This window comes from Ursus americanus, chromosome 17 (genome assembly GCF_024610735.1).
Source record: "Ursus americanus isolate L20-20 chromosome 17, mUrsAme1.1.p, whole genome shotgun sequence".
Lineage (NCBI taxonomy): Eukaryota > Metazoa > Chordata > Mammalia > Carnivora > Ursidae > Ursus > Ursus americanus.
The window spans coordinates 40,122,824-40,145,959 of NC_142143.1; the positions used below are offsets into that span (position 1 = coordinate 40,122,824).

General features: G+C 38.4%; 1 pseudogene; it reads right to left on the bottom strand.

Annotated features, from left to right (window-relative positions):
- The window catches only part of LOC123801235 (14-3-3 protein theta-like), a 49,523-nt pseudogene that overhangs the window by 14,246 nt on the left and 12,141 nt on the right, over nt 1–23,136 (bottom strand).

A 23,136-nucleotide genomic window follows, 5' to 3' on the forward strand; every position in this document is an offset into this window, starting at 1 on the left:
TGCATTAGCATTAACAGATGAGTAACAAGATCTTGTTATTGTAGTACTTTACATAATTTATTGAAACAGAGCTTTCATCTCTTGTATTCCCCTCTCCTTAGGATTCTGAGATGGGTTTATAGCCTCTGGGTCAGAGGCTAAACCTGAGAGATAGACATCATGCTCTACTAATTGCCCCTCCTGTGTGACCAGCTATTGGTCCAAACCTAAGAGCACTGCTTTCTCTTCCTTTAGAATGAATTCTTTCCCAGGGGACTCCTTTTCCTGTCATGCACAATAATGGAGGACTCATGCCCTGACACTACACATGCAGGCATGTCTGAATGCCAATGGTGATTAAAATTTAGGTTCAAGCCAGAATCCCCCACTGCATCAGAATTCTACCCCTTAGTCTCTCTCAGTTTTCTTAATCTATTGTCCTTTTTAAATGATTTTGGCCATAAAAACATAGTTGTCTTTCTCTGGGCTTTTAGAAATCCGTTTTTCTAAAATCTCCCATATGTTTTTGTAGTGGACATCTGTTGTTTTGCATGTCTTCTCAAGAACATTGCTCCATCAACTCTACCTTTACTCTCCTAAATCATTAGTTTCCTCTCTTCACTGAATCAGTCTATAACATATAAATTTCTCCCATTTAAAAAAAAAATCTTCTCTTGAAATCCCTCTTCTAGCTACTGCCCCATTTCTCTGCTCTGCTTTATTGCAAAACACAAATATATAAACTATGTTGTAGTTTTTAATATTTGCAATCTCCTAATTCCCTTCTTCTCATTGTCTCTTGAACAGACTCTGTAGGGTTTTCTCATCTTCAGATCATTTAAACTGCTCATGGCAAGTCCTCCAAGTAGTTAAATCCAAAGGCCAGTCCTTATTTTCACTTGACCTCTCTTCATTTGACAGTCATCTCTCACTCTTTGAAGCATATTATTCTCTTTGCTTCCAGGATATCTCATCCTCTTAGATTGCCTCTTATCTCATTGGCTGCTGCTTCTCAGCCTGCAGTCTTCTTTAGGGATTTCTTATCATCATCTTGACATCTGAACATTGAAGTACTTCATTATTGGAGTTCTTTCTTCTATACTCTCTCTCTCCTTCAGTGATCTCATGCAGTCTCACAGCATTAAATATCATCTGTATACTGATAGACTCTGAAGCCAGGAACTCTAACCTGAATTCTAGACTCATATATTCAACTGCCCATCAACATCTCCATTTTGAATCATTAACAAATATCTCAAATTTAATAAGAATGCAGTGGAACTCCTTCTTCTACAAACCTGTTCCTCTAACAGTTTTCTCCATCTCAGTTAATGGCAACTCCAGCCTTCTGATCACTCTTGCCAAAAACCTCAGAGTTATCCTTGATACTTTTTTTAAATTCTCCTGCCCCCCACAATTCACTACCTTGAAAATATATCCAGAATCTGACCACTTTTAATCGAGTCCACTGTTATCATTTTGGTCTAAACTATTAATATCTCTAATCTGGATTACTGTACTGATCTCTTACCTAATCTCCTGCTTCCTTCCTTTGGTTTACATTTTTAAATGTCAGCTAGATCTTGTCATTACTCTGCTCAAGCTCTCCAGTGGCTTCTCGGCTCATTAAAATCAAAGACAATAGCCTTCAAGACCTTTTACAATCTTTGATCTCATCTCCTACTCTTCCTTGGCTCACTTTTTCAAGATACAAACCCACATATGCACTGCTTTCCTTCTCCCCTTTTACCCGGATATTTACAGAGCTCATTCTCTTGTCTGCTTTGGCTCAAATGTTCCCTTCTCAATAAGGCCTTCTCTGATGACCCTACATCAAATTGCAGCAATTTCTATTCCTCTTCCCTGATATTTTCCTACAGCACATATCACTACCTGAAATATTACATATTTTATTAATGTAGCTGTTTATTGTCCTTTTCACCCCAACTAGAGGGCAAGGTCCAATAAAACAAGGATTTTTAAATTTTTGTCTTTATTATTCACCATTTATATATGGAATCTAAAATAAGCCTACACTTCTGAGACAAACAACCAAATTGTTTTCCTGAAAAGATGTCCTTATTTATATTTACTCCAACAGAGCACACAAGAATTTGTGTCACCATACCTAAGCCGGTATGGAATATTTATCTAAAACAATTGCTACTTTAATTGGTGAAAATTAAAGCTTTTTAAATTTACATTCTTCTGATTATTCTTAGAGTTGAATACGTTTTTCTTATGTTTATTAGTCATTTTTCAAAGAGGGGGTGAACTAGTCTGTTGGTACCCTTTACCCACTTATAATTGGGCTATCACTACTTTTTCCTCATAGATTTGTATGCAATCTATACATACTAATTACATTAAGTTTTTGTCTTTATTATATATGGTAAATATTATTGTCAATTCTTTGTATTTTATTTCTATTTTGTGTTTTGATGTGTAAAACCTCTACATTTTTATGTAATCATATCTATCATCCCTCTGTTATTCTTACATTAAATGTAAGCTTGGGAACCAGAAAAATAAATAAATCTTTTAAAAACAAAACAACAACAAAAATAAAATAAAATAAAATAAAATAAAATAAGCCTACATATAGTAGGCACTGAGTAGATAGTTATTGAATGAATGACTCCCCAGCACCTGTAATTCTTGAAATAGCACCTCAATTTTCCTTCGTGGAACTATTCCTTTTTCATCGATTAGTACTGACTTTAGTTCCTCAGCGTCAGATGTAGTACGTGCCTAATACATTCCTACTCCCATCCCTCATACAGGTCATATCATTAGTTTAGGGATGGGCCCATAACACAAGGCTGCCAAATGACTCTCAAATCCCACACTTCTGTGAAAAATGTTCAGAAAGAGATGTTCTCTTTCTAATGAGCTTGCTAACCTTGTAGGACATAAGCTCAGAGCTATTGGAGGTCATCTTGCCACTATGAGAGGTGACCCTGTCTTAAGAATGAAGTCAGCAGACAGGAAAGCAAATAATAACAAAAGAGAAATACTGGTTCTTGATGACTTATTTTGAAAACCCGGATCCAACTGTGACTGAGTCAATTTGAATTGGATTCTTGCCACTGACAACTAAAAAATACTAACAAATTCGGACTCTTCTCCCAGTGTCCAACTCTAATGTGACACTGCCTCTTTTATTGATCTTTTTGTAGCTTCTGTATACTTCACTAACTGGTTTTTCCTTATTAGTAAAAGTTAAGTCTAGAGTGTAAGTTTCCCTAATTGCTGCTTTAGGCTTCTGAGTAAAATAATTATCAGGTAGGCAAGTAAAGAATTTTTCTAATTCTTTGCCTTTAGTAAAATGGAACATTCAATACACATTGGAATAGTTGCAGTCCCTCTTCTAAATTGCCAGTTTTGTAACTGGAATTAGAAAGCAGGATCTCAAACATCTGTCTAGTTAGGTGACATGCAGCATAATCCTACAGTAATATCACTTTCATTTCTCCCTTTTCATACTGAACAAAATTATTTTCATTATCTCTATCCTTAGATCTCCTTATAAGTGAAGATTATTTTTGAACTCTGGAAACATTTATTGAATCCAAACTTCATGCCTGGTACTTTTCTAGATGCTAGGAATATAAAGATGAAATTTTATCTTGTTATATAGTATTACCTTATGACACAGTAGGTGTTTGGTAAACATTTGTTGAGTTAGTAAATAAGTGGATGCATTGATATGTAGAACAACTTGAATATTCTTTGGATCTATTTCCTTTGAACAAGATTTACCTTTCTATTGACATATTTTAGTCCATTCCAACAATTCTTGGCAGTGATGATGACAGCAATAACGTTGATTTATAAAGTACTAACTGACAATAAAAACAATGTTTCATTTATGTTTTCACTATTCCAGTCAGTAATCTTTGGGTGGATAGGAACAAAGACTAATTCAAGTTAACTTAATTGAAAGGGGTTTATAGTACATTGCAACAAAAGTGTTGTCATATCAATCCAAGAATACCCATAAGTAATCGCTGTAATAGTGTCAGAGAGGAGTTCTGGATTCATGGCATTTCTTGGGACCTCAACAGCAAAAATTCATAAACACGATCCTTTTGTATTATTGTTAATTACCATGACTCACTGGTATTCCACATGCCTGCTTCTTTCTCTAGTACTCTGGTCAATTGGCCACTCCTGGTTCAAGCAGCTTATGGCCAATACAAAAACATGTCATTAAACGGCAATCCGCACTCAATATGGGAAAGACTGACAGTGATGGAGATGGGGGTGAATTTAAGGGAATTAAAGCCTTATTTAAAGGGGACTGCCAGTTGTTGCCTTGTGGGAAAATGAATCTATCGTTGCCACAATATCTGACTTTTCACAAGGATCTAGAAATCCTGAGTGAAATTTCTTAATTTTTGAAGGATGGCAACTAAGTTAAAAAAGAGGAAGAAGAAGAAGGAGGAGGAGGAGGAGGAGGAGGAGGAGGAGGAGGAGGAGGAGGAGGAGGAGGGGAAAGTTTAAAAAGCAAAGGAAAAAAAAACCCTGCATGGGCAAACCCTGTGTGTGCCTGTGCAAAAATGGATAACATAGCAGGTCGACCTGCTTATTCTTAGAAAGGCCTACTTACAGGTTGACCGTTGGCTGGCATTTGGGAACTTGAACTTTGGGAGGGTTCCCACCATTTCCCAAAACTGGTAAGAATGACTCACTGTGCCTGAACTGTTTGTACAAACAATGTGGTTTATACCAAGCACCTGCTTTCCTTCTGAGAGTCTGGAATTTTGGTATATGCCTGGCAGAAGCTGCCTACATGACCGGTCCCCAGTAAAAACTCAGGTGCTGAGTCTCTAATGAGCTTCTTGCTTGGCAGCATTTCATGTGTGTTGTCATAACTTATTGCTGGGGCAAACAGGCCCGTCTTGTGTGACTCCATGGGAAAGGACCCTTGAAAGCTTATTCCTGGTTTACCCTGGACTTTACCCCATGTGCTTTTTCTTTGCTGATCTGGCTGCATATCCTTTGCCATGATAAATCATAGCCATTGAGTACGACTGTATGCTTAGTCCTTTTAGTGAATTATCAAACCTAGGGATGGGCTTGGGGACCCTGACAGAGGCCATAACAAAACTTATATCTGAGCCAAGTCAGCCCACAGGGTATTACATTTTAATCTCTAATCTAAGAATTGGTCATGGGCAGGACAAGCACCATTCCAAAATGGAGCATTTTTCCATGCCTTATCTCTTTAATCTTCACAACCCTGCAAAATAAACATTTTTATAATCCCATTTTATACATGGGGAAACTGAGACTCAGAGAGCTTAAGCTTGCACAAAGTCATATAACCTGTAAGTGGAAGAGGCGGGACTCAAACAGAGCTAAATCCCATTTTATTTCCATATTGCCTCTATGAAATTATGTTAAAATTTCAGAATCACTATTTTCCATTCCTACATATAACATTTATATTTCTGGAGCTAAAAGTATTCTTATCACTCCTCTTCCTTGCATTATCTACCTTTCTCTTATTCCATTCCAATCTTCCCTTCCTATCAGCCGTGAATGAGGCTTTCTGAGCCAGTATGGAAGGTAGAAATGGGCACAGACAAGGGAAGGGAAGGATAACTCAGCAGCTTGACGAGCGTTTGTTGCCCTGTCAGAAATCCCAATAAGAGTCTGAAGTGGTGTGGGGAATGCAGGGATCCACATCCAAGAGGGGATGTGATGATTATTCCTGTCTCCTAGACTACAGAAGTTTTTGTCAAAGGGACAGTGATAGTTGTTCCAAAGGGATCCATGGTGTTTGAAGCAGACTCTCATCTAGCAGACTCTTATCTAGCATCCAAAAAGTATCATCTTACTCATTCGGCTCAGGTCATCTAAGGAAGGAACAGTGGCATATTTGGGGTATCAGGATAAGAGGGTAAGAAATGGATAGGTAGGTTGTCAAGGCCCTAGCTGGGGGTCCAGGACTGAGTGACATTCTCAGGAAACATTGACATGAAAACTAAGCATCTAGGTGGAAGCCCCACTCTAAGACCTGAACTCCCAGAGTCAAAATTTAGGAAAGGAAAATGTAGCTTGATGGCTAAGCAAGTAGTCTAGAGTCCTCAACTGGTCCACTGACTATCAAGCTTAGAACAGGAAGACTAATTTCAGCCTCTCTTTTGAGTAGCCTTCTAGGTAATGATAGAACTGAATTCATTAATCTGAGCAGAATAGAGCTGAACATTGTAGGGACTGGCCTTCTTACCTGAGGAATAAACTAAAATAAGTTTGCCTAGCTTTGTAATATTGATACCACACCTCTCTGGAAAGATTCAATGAAGTATACATAAACTCTACATGATACTCAGGGAGATACCATTTCTTTTTTTCTTTTTCTTTTTTTTTTAAGATTTTATTTATTCGACAGAGATAGAGACAGCCAGCGAGAGAGGGAACACAAGCAGGGGGAGTGGGAGAGGAAGAAGCAGGCTCACAGTGGAAGAGCCTGATATGGGGCTCGATCCCACAACACTAGGATCACGCCCTGAGCTGAAGGCAGACGCTCAACCACTGTGCCACCCAGGCGCCCCCGGGAGATACCATTTCAATGGACTCTTGAGATTATATACTTTTTTAAAAAATATTTTATTTTTAAGTAATCTCTACACCCAACATGGGGCTCAAACACATAATCCCAAGATCAGTCACATGCTCTACCAACTGAGCCAGCCAGGCACCCTGAGATTATATACTCTTTAAAGTAAAGTATCATATTACCAATGTGAACGATTATTCCCTTACCAATATGTTCTACATATATTTTAATGCTAGGTAGTCTCTGAGTTGTAACTATCAGGCTTATGTCTCCTGTCCGTTTATGCATCCACTAATACCTGCTGATATTACATGTGCCTACTATGTGCCTCAAGGTCATTGTGCAGTCATTCTGACTAACATTTATTGAACACTTACCCTGCAATCTGCATTGTTCATTTGCATGCATTAACTCTTCATTGCTCACAATAATCCTATGAGGTAGCTATCACTGTTATATTCATTTTAAAGGGAGAAAAATAAAGCACAGAAAAGTTCAGTACAACTTTTAGCTGTATGTGGAAATGTTCCTAGCTTCAGGCAATAAACAATTTAGAGAGATAAGACATAACTAAATATAGACAACAAGTCACACTGCCTCCCCACACATTCACCCAAAGGCTGCCTTGATCCTGAATATTTCCACCCTCTGTTCTAGTTGGCATCCAAGCTACTCTGATGCCACCTGTTGACCAGCATGGGGAACTGTCTGACTCAGTACCTTTCCTATAATCCTATTCTAGTGGGATTTTGTCCTACATCCCCCTCACCCCTTTATTTCTAGTTTTAAATATCCACTTTATTCTCCATGATACTCAACATATATCATTTACATCTGAAGAAGAGATGGCTTATGAGACATCTACGGTAAAACACCAACTCTAAGAAACATAATCCATTGTGAAATATCAAATGGACGATTCCATAAACATGAATGGGTTTCTTTGCTATAAAAAATCCAAGTGGAGTGGGGCACCTGGGTGGCTCAGTCAGTTAAGTGTCCAACTCTTGGTTTCGGCTCAGGTCATGATCTCAGGGTCATGCGATATGACCCAGCATGAGGCTCCATGCTCTGCATGGAGTCTGCTTGAGATTCTCTCTCTCCCTCTCCATCTGCCCCTCCCCTCACTTGTGTGCTCTCTCTGTCTCTCAAGTGAATGAACAAAATCTTTTTTAAAAAATACCTGTGTGGCTCGGTTAGTTAGGCATCTGGCTTCGGCTCAGGTCATTTTCCCAGAGACCTAGGATCGAGTCTCACATGGGCCTCCCTGCTCAGCAAGGAGTCTGCTTCTCCCTCTGCCCCTCCCCCCTGGCTTGTGGGCTCTCTCTCTCAAAAATAAAAAATTAAAATCTTTAATAAAATAATAAAATAAAGAAAAAAAAGAAAATCCAAGGAATAGAGATGTGTAAAAAGGTTTCTTGCAGGAAAAAAGGATAATTGTGTATACATTTAGTATACATTTAGTTTTCTGCCTCTTCTGCACCTCACCTTCTTCTTCTGCATTGTCCAATGTCCATAATGTTAGGTTGTCACTAAGCTACTGCATGATAAGTGTGCTGTCTTTGTATGAGTCTTCTTTCAATGCATTAAGTTCTGTGATGGCTTCATCAAAAGTGGTTTTAAGCATGGCACAAAAATAGACACATAGATCAATGGAACAGAATAGAGAGCTCAGAAATAAATCCACACTGATATGGTCAATTAATCTATAATGAAGGAGGCAGGAATATACAATGGGGAAAAGAAAGAATCTTCAATAAATGGTGCTGGAAAAACTGGACAGCTACATGCAAAAGAATAAAACAGGACCAGTTTCTTATACCATACACGAAAATAAACTTAAAATGGATTAAAGACCTAAATGTGAGGCCTGAAACCATAAAACTTCTAGGAAAAAACATAGGGAGTAATTTCTTCGATATTGGCCATAGAAATATTTTTTTCTAGATATGTCTCCTCTGGCAAGGGAAACAAAAGCAAACATAAACTATTGAGACTACATCAAACTAAAAAGCCTTTGCACAGCAAAGAAAACCATCAACAAAATGAAAAGGTAACCTACTGAATGGGAGAAGGTATTTGTAAATGATAGGTCCAGGAAAGGGTTCATATCCAAAATATATAAAGAACTTATACAACTGAGCACCAAAAAGAAAACAACAATCCAAATAAAAAGGCAGCAGACTCATATAGATATTTTCCCAAAAAAGTCATAGAGATGGCCAACAGACACATGAAAAGATACTCAACATCACTAATCATCAGGGAAATGCAAATCAAAAACACAATGCAATATCATTATCTTATACCTGTCAGAATGACTAGCATTAAGAAGACAAGAAACAAGTGTTGACAAAGATGATGAGAAAAAGGAACTCTCCTGCACTGTTGGTTGGAATACAAATTGGTATAGCCATTGTGGAAAACAGTTTGGAGGTGGCTTAAAAAATTAGAAATAGAATTACCATATTATCCAGTAATTCCACTAAATACTGGGTATTTACCCATGAATTCAAAAGGATATATGCACTCCTATGTTCTTTGCAGCATTACTTATAGTGGCCAAGATATGGAAACAACACAAGTGTCCATCAATAGATGAATGGATAAAGAAGATGTGGGGTAAAATATTACTTTGCCAAAAAAAAAAAAAAAAAAGAATGAGATCTTGCCATTTGCAACAATATAGATGATGGACCTAGAGGGTAGAATGCTAAGTGAAATAAGTAAGACAGAGAAAGACAAATACCACATGATTTCACTCATGTAGAATTTAAGAACTAAAACAAATGAACAAACAAAGAAAAAAGAGGCAACAAAAAAACAAAAAATACAGACTCCTGAAAGCAGAGAACAATCTGATGGTTGCCAGAGGGGAGTGCGTGGGGAGATGAGAGAAATACAGGGGATTAAAAGTGCACCTATAGTGGTGAGCACAGAGTAATGTATATAAATGTAAAATGATATTGTACAGCTGAAACTAATATAACACTGTATGTTAATTATGCTTCTATAAAACAATAAAACAACAACAAAAGTAGTTTTAGCCAGTGTGCAGGCAAGCTTTGGGTTATTAAGGATCTTATAGTAGAGTACAGAAAAGTTAAGAGCCAGCCCAATGTGGACTGGGTGTATGGGTTGCATCTCTTTATAGTTTATATCAAATGCCTTTTAGAAAGTTCCTCCAGAATTATCTATAGTTTGTTTTCAAACACCACCATGTGCAACAAAGGTTACTAGAAGTAAACTCCATTTTCAGATAAAAGACTTTACTTTTCAGATTAGTTTATTGGTTATTAAGTACTTATCCAACAATTGCAGGACAGTGGTACAGATGAATCTCAGTTCAGACTCTTTCTCCCAATAGTTCTTAATCAGTCACAACTTCTTGTCAGAGGTGTTTATCTTTTGCTCCATATTTGAGAAAATCCTCTGGGGGCACCTGCAGTCCCTGAAGATGTTCTTATAGACCACCTAGAACAGGTTATATTCTTGACTGGGCAGCTTGGTGCCGGGCTCAGTCATGGCCTTCATGAAGATGGACATGTCAGAGCACTCAGCCTGCTCAGCCAGCTTGCCTTCTGGATTCCTCTGCTCTCCTTGGTGAGCAGGCTGCACGCAGGGCTGGTGGGGTTCCAGGACCAGGACACAGAGGACAGGGAGGGCAAGGCATCAAAGGTGTGAGCACCAATAGGTTATGGCAGAGTCCTCCTCAAGAGAACTTCTCATCTCTGCAGCCACTTTGATCTACATTTGGCTTTAGCAGAGGACCCTCCTGGAGGCAAGGGGCAGGCCATGGCCTACACACCATTTTCAACTGGTCCTTTTGCTTCCAAATCTTGGCTCACTCATAGAAAAATTCCACTCCCACTTTCTTTGCTCCATTTACAAACTCAAAGAGTACTCTCCATGTACCTACCACCTTGAGGATCATGCTCTTGACCTTTCTGAAGTAGAGTCTCAATATTGGGGGTAAAATCAATGATAACAGAAAATTCGAATCTAATATATTTGAAAGTTGTTTAGAGTCCCCCTCAGAATTATCATGAAGTCCTTACTGACCACTTCATTCACTTTCACTTAAATATATATTTTGCTAAATACCAACATTCAAGGTAAAGATTTCTTATCCATCACATCTTAGAATATTAGAGTTGGAAGGAGCCGTAGAGACCATTTAGAGCTCAACCTTTTTTTTTTTTTTAAGATTTTTATTTATTTGAGAGAGAATGAGAGAGACAGCATGGAGGGAGATGGAGAAGCAGGCTCCCTGCTGAGCAGAGAGCCTGATGCAGGGCTCAGTTCCAGAGGCTCCATGCCAGGACCCCAAGATCATGACCTGAGCCAAAGGCAGACGCTTAACTGACTGAGCCACCTAGGTGCCCCTAGTGTTCAACACTTCTGTTTAAGGTTCTACTCTGTTTGCCACCTAAAATATATTTCACAGGGAACTATTTGTTAATTGTCTGGCTGGGCTGCCTTCCTGATTCTACATTTTTCTTCAACTGGGTGTCCAGAGTTCTCATGAGCAGAAATAAGGTGGTGTCTACTTCCATCTATGACAACTGTAACTGTAGCCAGAAAGAGAGTAACAGTCATGCTGTTGCTCATACTATTTGCCAAAGGGGTAATCCCGTCAGGGCTGGAACTTGGCTTTGCTCTTTGCCAGTACCAGTAATAATTATTTTGAGTCATGTCAAAACCTGCAAAACTCTCCTGTCCAGCCGTTAGAAGTTAGCCATGACATGGGTTAAATGCTAGGTTTCCATGGCCTCAATTCTCACTCCTCTTGTTACATTAGGGACACCAAGCAATATGCAAAGGATGGCTGCTCTGAGCTTGGGGCTTCAGCATTGTTTCCACTACTGCCCTCTAAGTAGTTTCTAAGAAGAAAAAATAAATTTCTTTTTTACTGAAGGCTTTCTCCTCCTATCCTATTGTTTTTGGCAATGGCAGAGCTGAAAGGTACCTAGGGATTGCTGGTCCCATAATTTCAGAGATATCCTTTCCCCAACTCTTTAATATTGAACGTTGATGTTTCCTCAGTCTGATATAAAGTGCTTTGCAAAATCAGCTTTAAGGCTCCCCTTCTAACCAATCTGCAGCCTCACATCCATCCTAAATAGAACTTCTAGATATGCCATTGTCTCCTAGAGATCTTAGCAAGGTAATGACTCAGAACATTTTGAGCTGTTTTTTAGCTGTTGTTCCTGAGGGCCACCCTCACTCCTCTAAACTGAATAGAGTCAGAGGTACCTCAATCTTATCTACATGGTTTACATTTGTGCAAGAGGAAGAGAACCGTATAACATAGCCTGGCTTCTCCGATAACTTGTGGATACTGTTCTTCAGAGTTTGCAGTATGAAGTTAGGGCATTTCCAAGTTTCAGTGTGGATAAAGTTGCCCTAATTAGCTTCTTTGAGTTCCTTTTAGTGGGTGTGGAATGGGAAGGAATTTTTTTTAAATAAAATTTTTCCACAACGTTTCCTACACTTTCATTTTTTAAATGAAGAAATTGAGGGCCAGTGAGGTAAAATGATTTGGTCAGATTCACACAGCCAGAGAATAGCAGAAGAGAGGACTGAACCCAGGGCTCCTGCTTCATAGACAAAGCTTGTTGTATTTAAAACCAATATTGTAACAGTTTTTTATAACTGTCTTTTTATTTTGTAATATTTGATATTTCAACTACATTATGGACTCAGTTAATGGCCTCACTTCAGAAATGAATCATTATTTAAAGCAAGTTTCCTATGGGAAAATGCATTTCTAAATCCAAATGTTCAATTTCCTTAGTGTCAGTCAATTCAAGCCACTAAAATACTGTAGACTGGGTGGCTTAAATAACAGACATTTATTTCTCACAGTTCTGGAGGCTAGGAATTCCAAGTTTAAGGTGCCAGTAGATTCTACAGTTTGTGGATGGTTGCCTTCTTGCTGTATCTTCATATGGGGAGTTGAGGGGTTCAGGGAGAGAGAGAAAAGGAGAGAGAGAAGGAGCACAAGTACTAATCTCATCATGAGAACCCCACCCTCATGTGGTCTTTAAGTAGAGGTTTCTGACTATTCCCTAAACTGTCCTTTCCTTGAGCACTTATTTATAGTACAGGCCTATGCTTGTCCCTTTCCTGTGTGTATCGTTATCCTGTTTCATTTAAACTGTTAACTCCTTGAAAGTAATTATGACTGTATTGAGTTTTTTTAGTAGTTTTGCAAAAACATGTAGGATTATTAAAACTAAAATGAAGTGTAAAACTTGTTAGAATTCACATTTTTAAAAAATGATTGAAATTTGAAGAGAAAGTCAATGTAAATAACAGAAATGTTTTTTTTTCCAGAGAGTAATTAACCCTTGCATGAAATGGAGGATTGGACTAGATGACTTTTGAGGTTCCTTTTCGGCCTATGATTCCATCATGATCTTATTACCAAAGAAGAGGCAGAAACCAATGAGATAACAGATCTTGGCAGTCTTGTGACTTGCTTGTAATTAAAGACAGTATATGACTTCTGAGCCTAAGTCATCAAAGGTGATGCTGTTTCTGTCTTTTTAGCTGGAACACTCTTGTTTTGTAACCCTAAAATACCCCAAATACTGTTACAACTTCAGTCAGTGTCTGATGTCACTACCATGAGAGTCTCTGAGACCGATTCATAGAAACCATAATAAAATGATTGTTGTTGTTTTACTCCACTAAGTTGGAGGTGGTTTCTTACACAGCAATTATGACTGGAACAGGTATGTTAGTATTACTGGAGAAATAAGCACTGGGAAGACCTGGGAGGGAAAGAACTGAAAATGAGAGATGTTTGCACTTTGGTAGTTTTTAAAGAGCTAATTACAGCATATGTCATATAAAGAATGGATTTGTGTGTGTCTGTGTGTGTGAGTGTGTGTGTGTGTGTGTGTGTGTGTGCACGTGCACATGCCTGCTCATGGGTATGTGCTTAGTTGGGGAGGAGGGTACCAATCTGCATGTTCTACTTTGGGAACTTAAAAAAAAAAAAAAGGTTACCTAAGAATTCTGTTTTCATGTAGACCCAAAAATCTATAAGAATAACGTATAAAGAAGATTTGGAATTGATATTAAGGTTCATAGTATTCCACAATTAATACTTACTACAAGACAGTGATGAAACAAAAACTGTACCCACCCTGCCTTTGTTTTTTTTTTTTAAACTAGCCTGCTGTATTACCCCATCTATTCTCAAGAGGATCCCTGAACTGGTGTTTGGAATAACTGCACTGGAACCTTTCTCCTATCTTCAGTCCTCTGCCTCATGCCCATCCCATGTCTGTTCTTTAGAAGAGGTACTAAAGTGACTAACACTCTAGGCTCTAGAAAGACACTGCCTGGTTTTGAATTATGGCTTCTTCATCTATTAGATAGGTGGCCTTGAAACTCTCAAGAAATGGGAATTTTTTTTTAAGATTTATTTATTTATTTATTTGAAAGAGAAAGAGTGAGCACAAGTGTGAGTGGGCGGGGGGGGGGTAGAGGGAGAGAATTTCAGTCAGACTCTCTGCTAAGCGAGTTCCAGCTAACTACCCTCAGATCATGACCTGAGCTGAAATCAAAGAGTTGGACCTTAACCGACTGAGCCACCCAGGTGCCCTTGGGAAATTCTTTTTAAAAAAGAGAAAAAAATCAAGATTATTGTTCAGAGCCTACATGTCTGGGAAAAAGAGACTGGTTAAGAATAAGCTTCAATGGGGGCGCCTGGGTGGCACAGCAGTTAAGCGTCTGCCTTCGGCTCAGGGCGTGATCCCGGCGTTCTGGGATCGAGCCCCGCATCAGGCTCCTCCCTGTGAGCCTGCTTCTTCCCCTCCCACTCCCCCTGCTTGTGTTCCCTCTCTCACTGGCTGTCTCTATCTCTGTCGAATAAATAAATAAAATCTTAAAAAAAAAAAAGAATAAGCTTCAATGAGTAAGAGACTTAAAGTGTGTAAGTATACAGGCTCGTTACAAGCTGCCATCAAATGAACTTCATTCTGAACCCAAAAGTTAACCTAGAAAAATAGAGAATGAAAGAAATCTCACTTCCTAGGAAGTCAGGAAAAGTAAGAAAGTTCTCTATATGGACTGGAAGCAAAAGAAGAAATTAGTTGTGAATCAGATTACCTTTTTATAAGTGTGTCAAGATTTCCCCTCATATATATTACAAAAGCTTTGTGCTTTAATTTCATGATTAAGATGTAATAGGTAGATGACCCAGTATGGACCAAGAGTAATAAAGAAAGGAGAAGACAAAATCCATTCTTTGGATAAACATGGCAAAAACAAAAACAACACCTACATTTGAGAAACGCTAGGCAGCCTTCATTTAAAGGATACCTGTGCCTAGTTTTACCAAAGATCCAAGGCCCCAGTTCACCAACAACTTAGCCCCCTTCCTTACTTTGTGTTCCCTAGGCCTGGACCATGTATTCAAACAATCCTAGAACCAAGCAGATCTCTAAAATTCAGGAGACACCATTCAAGTACACCAGATAAGATAAATAATATTAGGAGATGCACCCAAAAACAAGTTTGCTCTCCTGATAAAATGATTTTACAGAGAGTTTTATGCTTTTCTAAGAGACTGCAAAAATAAAATTATTTTTTCTTCAAGTGGCACTCATAGTCAGCCCCCTAGGATCCTGATAAGCAGTAAGTTTATACTACAGATATAAAAACACTTGTCTTTTAATATTGTTTGGGAAATAATAGGAAATAAAGACCCATGGAACTAAAATATTTTCCTTAGTATTAGAGATCAGTTAATGAAAATAAATTGGGCGATAACAAGATAAGTTTGAATTGGGAAGCAGTTGCAACCTTGACTGGTCTCAGTTAATGAGACAAAAGCTCTCACTTATTTGAATAAGGAAACCAAGGGTCAAAGATGCTATTCATTTGTGCATAAAGGGGAAAAGACATCCTTTTTTTTTTTTTAAGATTTTTAATTTATTTATATGACAGAGAGAGAGACAGCCAGCCAGAGAGGTAGCACAAGCAGGGGGAGTGGGAGAGGAAGAAGCAGGCTCCCAGCGGAGGAGTCTGATGGGGGGCTCGATCCCAGAACGCTGGGATCATGCCCTGAGCCAAAGGCAGATGCTTAACGACTGAGCCACCCAGGCACCCCAAGGGAAAAGACATTCTTGGGACATCTGTGTGGCTCAGTCAGTTAAGCGTCTGCCTTTGGCTCAGGTCATGATCCCAGGGTCCTGGGATGGAGTCCTGCATCAGGCTCCATGCTCAGTGGGGAGCCTGCTTCTCGCTCTGCCTGCTGCTCCCACAGCTTGTGCTTTCTCTCTCTCTCTCTGACAAATAAATAAATAAAATCTTTAAAAAATAAAAAAATTAAAATCAAGAGAAAAAAACATTCTAAAACTCTTTTTCTGGTTTAACAAAGACACCTCACAAATATTTAATTACCTTTTAAAAAGTAGAGATGTCATTTTTAAGATATTTACTAGGGAAGCAAATTTTTAAGATAACCAGTTAGATCTGCAGAGTGTCACAGGTTGTAGAGAACTTTTCAGAGGATATAGCAATGTCTCCTCAAGTCTACCCGCCTTTAAAAGACTCCTTTGTATCAATATCTTTCAGAGAGTTTTGTAACAACAGAAAACAGTACAGGATTATGGTTTTTTTTTTGTTTGTTTGTTTGTTTTTTAAGATTTATTTATTTGAGAAAGAGAAAGAGAGAGCATGCGAGTGAGAGCACATGAGCTGGGGGCCAGAGGGAGAGAATCTTCAAGCAAACTCCCCACTGAGGCTGGAGCCGGAAGCAGGGCTCAATCTCATGACCCATGAGATCATGACCTGAGCCGAAATTAAGAGTCCGACGCTTAACCAACTGAGCCACCCAGGTGCCCCCCGGATTACATTTTTATAAGTATCCTCAAATGGAACAGAAAAATTAGACTGATACTTTCCTGAACATCATTCAACCTTTTATCAGAAATACCTTTATGTTGCTGAGCCATGTCTGCTTCTCTATAACAGAAAAAAGAACACGTTTCCCCATTTTTGCTTTTCAGAAAAATCTCAGGGATAGTTAGAGGGAAAAGGGCAAAACCTAAAAATTACTAAAGAAAGACATGTTTGTTAGAACCTTTGATGGCAGGGCGACTGGGTGGCTCACCATTAAGCATCTGCCTTAGGCTCAGGTCATGATCCCAGGGTCCTGGGATCGAGCCCTGCATCGGGCTCCCTGCTAGAAGCCTGCTTCTCCCTCTCACATTCCCCTTCCTTGTGTTCCCTCTCTCACTGTCTCTCTCTGTCAAATAAATAAATAAAAATCTTAAAAAAAAAAAAAAAAGAACCTTTTATGGCAATTGATAGAAACCCAACTGAGCTACATGAAGAGAGAAAAAAGGGAAAAAGAGCAGAGATACAGGATTAAGGGGCCACAACCACCAATGGGAAATCAAAACCGGCCCTCAATCCTGGAGGGGGTCTCTTCTTACCTTCCAAGTCTCCATTCTTCTCTCTCTCTTCCTGCACACTAGGTGTCTCTGTTCTGTAGGCCACAGGACAGAAAATATCCACCATCAGAAGAGGTGCTAGTTTAAGTAGAGAGAATGGTCAAGCAAACCTCTTTGAGAAGGTGATACTTAACACAAATTTAAAGGAAACAAAGTGAGTAAACTATGTTAATATTTGGGAAACAATGAGTTTTGAAGCTCTGAATTTTTTTGCTTGGTTCCCAAATATACTCTAACAAGCTTCTTAACATCATCAAGTGAATTTTCCTACAGGACAATCTTAATTTAAGCAGTGAATGTTATTGGTTCATGGGCCCTCCATCAGCTCTTGAGGTTTCTGGTTCTGCCCCCATGATTATTCTCCTGCTCATCTTTGGCCACAAAACACCACCAACAATGCTAAGTGCCTCAGTTCTTTATAAGACTTTCTGGAGAATTCCGCAGCTCTTTCAGCCAACCTTAGATGGTTATCCTAAGAGTGACAAGTGGGGAGTGGGGGGATGTGTACATATACATGGGGTCTTTTATTCTCATTCCTTTATCTCCATCAGCTACCCAGACAAGCCCCACAAATAAATTTACAATGAAGTCATAGTGTACTTACAAGCAACTTCAAAAGAAGCCCCCAAAGTAAGTTCCTCTCCCCCACCCCAATATCCTTACACACACACACACACACACACACACACACACACAAAAACAAAACAAAAACAAAAAAACAAAAAAAACAGAATGCTGCTCCCAATGTGCCCAAATGGAAATTCTGGCAACGACACTGACTGGCCTTATATGGTTACAGTTTATATGACTCTCACTAGCTAGTCTTCCCTACTAAATTTACAGTTCCCTTGTTGTAAGCTGGGTCCCCCAGGAGTCAACTCTAAGACTAAGTTAATGTGTATGATGTTTATTGAGGAATGCCTTGGGATTAGCACCAGTGGAAGGGAAGGAAGCAACAGTAGACAGAGGGAGAAGTTGAGCTGTGATGCAGTCCCAGTGACAGACTTGGCTGATGCTACAGGGAGCTCTAGAGCTGTAATGGCCCTTCTGCTCTGTCCGGTTTGGCCCAAGATGGTCTTTATGCTTCCACGTTGATCAATTGTTTTGAAGAAGCCCAAACCACATAGAAAGGACATGTGTAGTTCTGTTTCAACTATGCTCAAATGCACATGTTTCCATAATGAAAATATCAGAAGAGAGCAGTCCAGACAATGCCCTCTGGAACCCAAAGAGTGGTGTGGGCTGGAGGGGGGGGAAATAAGAGTACAATCCAAGTTACAAATGTGCTCCTTCATTTCTTGTTTAATCAAAGTGTTTTTAATTTCCTTTAGCATCTTAACAGATTATTGCTCAGCCTTGCAGAAATGAAGATGTGCCTTATTTGTAAGGTTGCTGTGAAATGTCTGCCATCTGGTGGGCATAAATAAATAAAATTTAAATATAAATTTACCTCATCTAATGGAATAGAAACATTACTGTCAAGTTGAGCAACTTGAAGTTTTATTAGAAATCTTTCTAATATCATTGTCTTGCTAACAAACATTTATATCTTTATATTTCTTATTAGGGAAAACTGATTGCCACATTTAAACCTAAATCACATCAAAGTGTGCAGCATAGAAAAGATTTATAAAAGGAATCTCCAGTTTGATAAAATATTAAAACCAAACATAGGTATAATTCCAAAAACTGGATTTTCTAGGAACTACATCAGAAAAAGTGTAGTCTTGGGGCGCCTGGGTAGCGCAGTCGTTGGGCATCTGCCTTCAGCTCAGGGCATGATCCCGGTGTTCCGGGATCGAGTCCCGCATAGGGCTCCTCTGCTGGGAGCCTGCTTCTTCCTCTCCCACTCCCCCTGCTTGTGTTCCCTCTCTCGCTGGCTGTCTCTCTGTCACATAAATAAATAAAATCTTTAAAAAAAAAAAAAGAAAGAAAAAGTGTAGTCTTTAGGCTCCTTAACAGAAAATAAATTAACATTTATCTTTCCCCAGATCACAGTCAGTGGGTGCTGGAGCCAGCTTTCACAGGCTCATAAGAGCTGATTGTGCACATTTCTTCCAACTCTAAGTTCAGTGATTTTAGGTTGGTAACTTGAAAGACTTGAAATCAGAGTTGTTGGGTTTTTGTTTTTCAGAAAGTCATTTTACCAGCATACCATACATATCTCTGTCCACCAATTAAAAAAAAATAAAAAGCATTCCATGGAACAGTTGCTAACATTTTTATAATTTTATTTAAATACACATTCCCAAATTTGGGACACTATGGAATCTTTTAGGAAATGCTATTTGAGTTTTTGTATTTTTCTCTTCTTTTAGTTGGAGAAGCCCAGACTGAATTTTTAAAAGGTTATTCACTATTAAAATTATTGCATAAAGGCATATATCTCAAATTGTTGGAGTCTTAGTCGAACCTTTACCGATGCTGACATTTGAATTTCTTATACTGATGATTGTCAGCTAATAAATGTGATGAATGACTATGTAGCTCCAAAATTGAGACCAGAAACCTAAATGCTCTATATGCTCTGAGACTTTCCTGGTCTATTTTTCAGAGATATAAGAGATATAAGTTCTTATTGTATTTGTCTAATGACTCAGATATAGTTCCTCTGATGTTTTTTGAGGGCAGTATGCTTACCTTTGCCTCTAGTTATATTGCCTTAAAGAGGTCTAAACTATAAATGTGAGGTAATTCATTTCTTACAATCCAAAACTCTTGTTAACACATTAGCATATGTCCTAGACATGAAACTATTGGACCAGGGTCTTAATGTTCAGTTCTTCACTGTGCCATTTTCTGAAACAGGCTTTTCAGATAAACCCTCAGATAAAAGAAAATGCAGCTTTCTGCTTTCTGGAACAGAAACAAATAGGCCTGTTTCATGTCAGCTGAGGTTCAATATGGCAGAGAAATTCTGTTCGGTGGAAGAATCCACAGGCCCTTTCGATTAGCTTTCAGTGGTAATAAGTGATAGTATTCTATAACAGGTGCAAGTGGATTGAGATGGGGTTTTGAACAGAAAGAGGATTTGAGATGAATCATGTTATGAGGTAATGGAAATGTCCAGCATTACTGGGCACTGAAAGTAACAATTAGCGAAGTTTTACCAATGTAATGCATTCCCATTGAGTAGATTCAACTTTCACTTTCTTAAAGATGGTGATTTTGGTATCTTCTACACCTAGCCTAAAACCTCAAAAGATATCTGTTCATTTTTTACAAAGTTATAGAGGTAAAAATGAATGCATTGTTTACGTAATGCCTATTTTCCCAAGGAGACTACAAGTTCCATGAGGTCAGGGATCATATCCATCTTATAAACACTGTATCCTCAGTGCCTGGCATATAGCAGGGAATTTATACATATTGATTGAATGAACTAATAGAATATAGATATTAGGTATGATATATAGATATTGGATCCAATGCAGATCTACTTAAACTTTTTTTGCATGTATTCTAGCTTACTTAGAATGCCATTCTATTTTTTCTAGGTGATTATATAAAAGAGACTAGGAGGCTTAATTTAACTATCTCATGATATACAGGATTCTGATTTTTAAGGGTCTGAATTCTGTGTAGTAAGGGAATTCTCTTTCCCAGTGTCAGACACTAGTTGAGAGAATTCACCCATACTGTTCTTTTTCTTTCTTTCTTTAAAAGATTTTATTTATTTATTTGACAGAGAGACAGAGAGAGAGCACAAGCAGGGAGAGCAGCCGGGAGAGGGAAAGGGAGAAGCAGGATCCCTGCAGAGCAGGAAGCCTAATGTGGGGCTCAATCCCAGGACCCTGGAATCATGCCCAAGCCGAAGGCAGACACTTAATTGACTGAGCCACCCAGGCGCCCCTGTTCTTTTTTTTTTCTCAAAAGATTTTTTTTTCTACACCCCAGGTGGGGTTTCACAATCCTGAGATTGAGAGTCGCATGCTCTAACAACTGAGCCAGCCAGGCACCCCAATCATCCATTCTGTTCTGAGAGTTACTCTTCCTACTCTCCTTTAGAGAACATGAGGTCTGTGGTTCTCCTGAGTTACTCAGTCATTGTGCTTTCCTTCCCTTTTCTCTTCACAGAATGAAGGTGCATGAAATAAAGGCATAAGAACATGTCTTAAGTATATGGCTTTACTTGTAAATAATTTCTTTCCTTCTTAATAGTCAAATGTTTCTTAAATACATTACAGTCAAAATTTATAATTTTCCTGGTCAGTATCTTCTATCCATCTGAACTTTAAATATCTAGTTAACCTCATCTTCTATTTTCCTTTATGCTGTTTGCATGCAGGTCTCCTATGTGTGACGTGATCACACCATGCTTTGCTTTTCTTCATGTCTGATACACTTTCAAAGCTGTTTTTAACTTACACAAATGCTCAGTTCTAGAAACTCCACCTTCTCCACCTCATATCTGAGACTTTCTATAAGACTTTCTTTGAGAACTCTGTCGAATTAAACAACTGGTATATTTTTGCACTACAAAATGTTACCCATTCAACCCTAGGGATAAAGGGACTAACAGTAGTGTCCTCAGCCACTGCACAAGGGAAGTTCAGTGTTGTTACACAGAAAGTGTCTTGGGTCTTCACTTAAGTGGGAACCATGTTCAGTTCGGACTGTAAACAAGAAGAACTGTCCTATCAGACTTTCTGTCATTATCACAGCTAAGTGGTCAGAGGGACGCATGATCAATTCCTACATGATCAATCTAATAAATCTGGAACATTCAGTTTAGAGAGACCGAACTGCAGAATTATCAAGTTATTCTCAGCCTCAACACATAAAGATTCTTATATATCAGTACAATAAGAATAATGGTTTATTCCTTGGGATTTTCTTTTTAATATATAGAAAAATGAAATGAGATGTGTGGAAGTATTTTGTAAAATGCAAAAGGGAAAGGGACTTACATCCCTTGAGCACCAAATGCCAGGTGACGCATGTAAAGGACATAGCACAGGCATGTCTTTCTTGGATCACTGCTCATTGCACTCTGTGGGAGTATCTAAACATAATGTTAATTTCTAGACTCATCATCCTCTGTCTAGAGGAAGACTTCCACACTTGAATGTTCAAACTTGTTATTAAGAGCATTCTCTATTATTTGCCTAAATTTAAAGTGGCTTTAGAGGAACTTACCTAGCCCTTTATTATTTTCTAATGACTTTACTATAGTCATATTTTAAAACTTAAATAAAGGAGAGGAATTGTCATTCCAGTGGAAAAAGTGTGGTAGTTGCCCCAAGGACAGCCTCTCACTGGAGAAAAGAAAGTCTCTTCAATAAATACTTTTTGATATTCACATGTAAAAGATGATTCATTTTACATTCACATGTAAAAGATAAAAAAATTGATATTCACATGTAAAAGAATGAAACTAGACCCCTATCTTATACCATTCACAAAAATTAACTTGAAATGGATTTAAAACTTAAAAACAAGACCTGAAGCTATGTAACTCATAGAAAAAAAATTAGGATAAAAGCTCCTGTACATGGGTCTTGGCAATAATTTTTCAGATATGACACCTAAAGCACTAGCAACAAAATAAAAAATTAACAAGTAGAAATACATCAAACTATAAAGCTCTTGCACAGCAAAAATACAACCAACAAAATGAAAAGACAACACACAGAATGGGAAAAAAACATTTGCAAACCATATATCTGATAAGGGGTTAATATCCAAAAATATATAAAGAACTCATACAACTCAATAGCCATAATAATAATAATAATATCCAATTAAAAATAGACAAAAAATCTGAATAGACCTTTTTCCAAAGAAGATATATGAAAGGCCAAAAGGTACCTGAAGAGATGTTCAACATCACTAGTCATTAAGAAAATGCAAATAAAAACCGCAAATAAATATCACCTCAAGCTTGTTAGAATAGCCATCATCAAAAAGACAAGAGATAACAAATACTGGCAAGGATGCAGACAAAGGGGAACCCTTGTGCACTGTTGGTGAGATTGTAAACTGGTACAACCACTATGGAAAACAGTATGGAGGACTCTCAAAAAATTAAAAATAGAAATACCATATTATCCAGCAATTCAACTTCTGGGAATATATCCAAAGGAAACAAAAACACTAACTCAAAAGGCTATC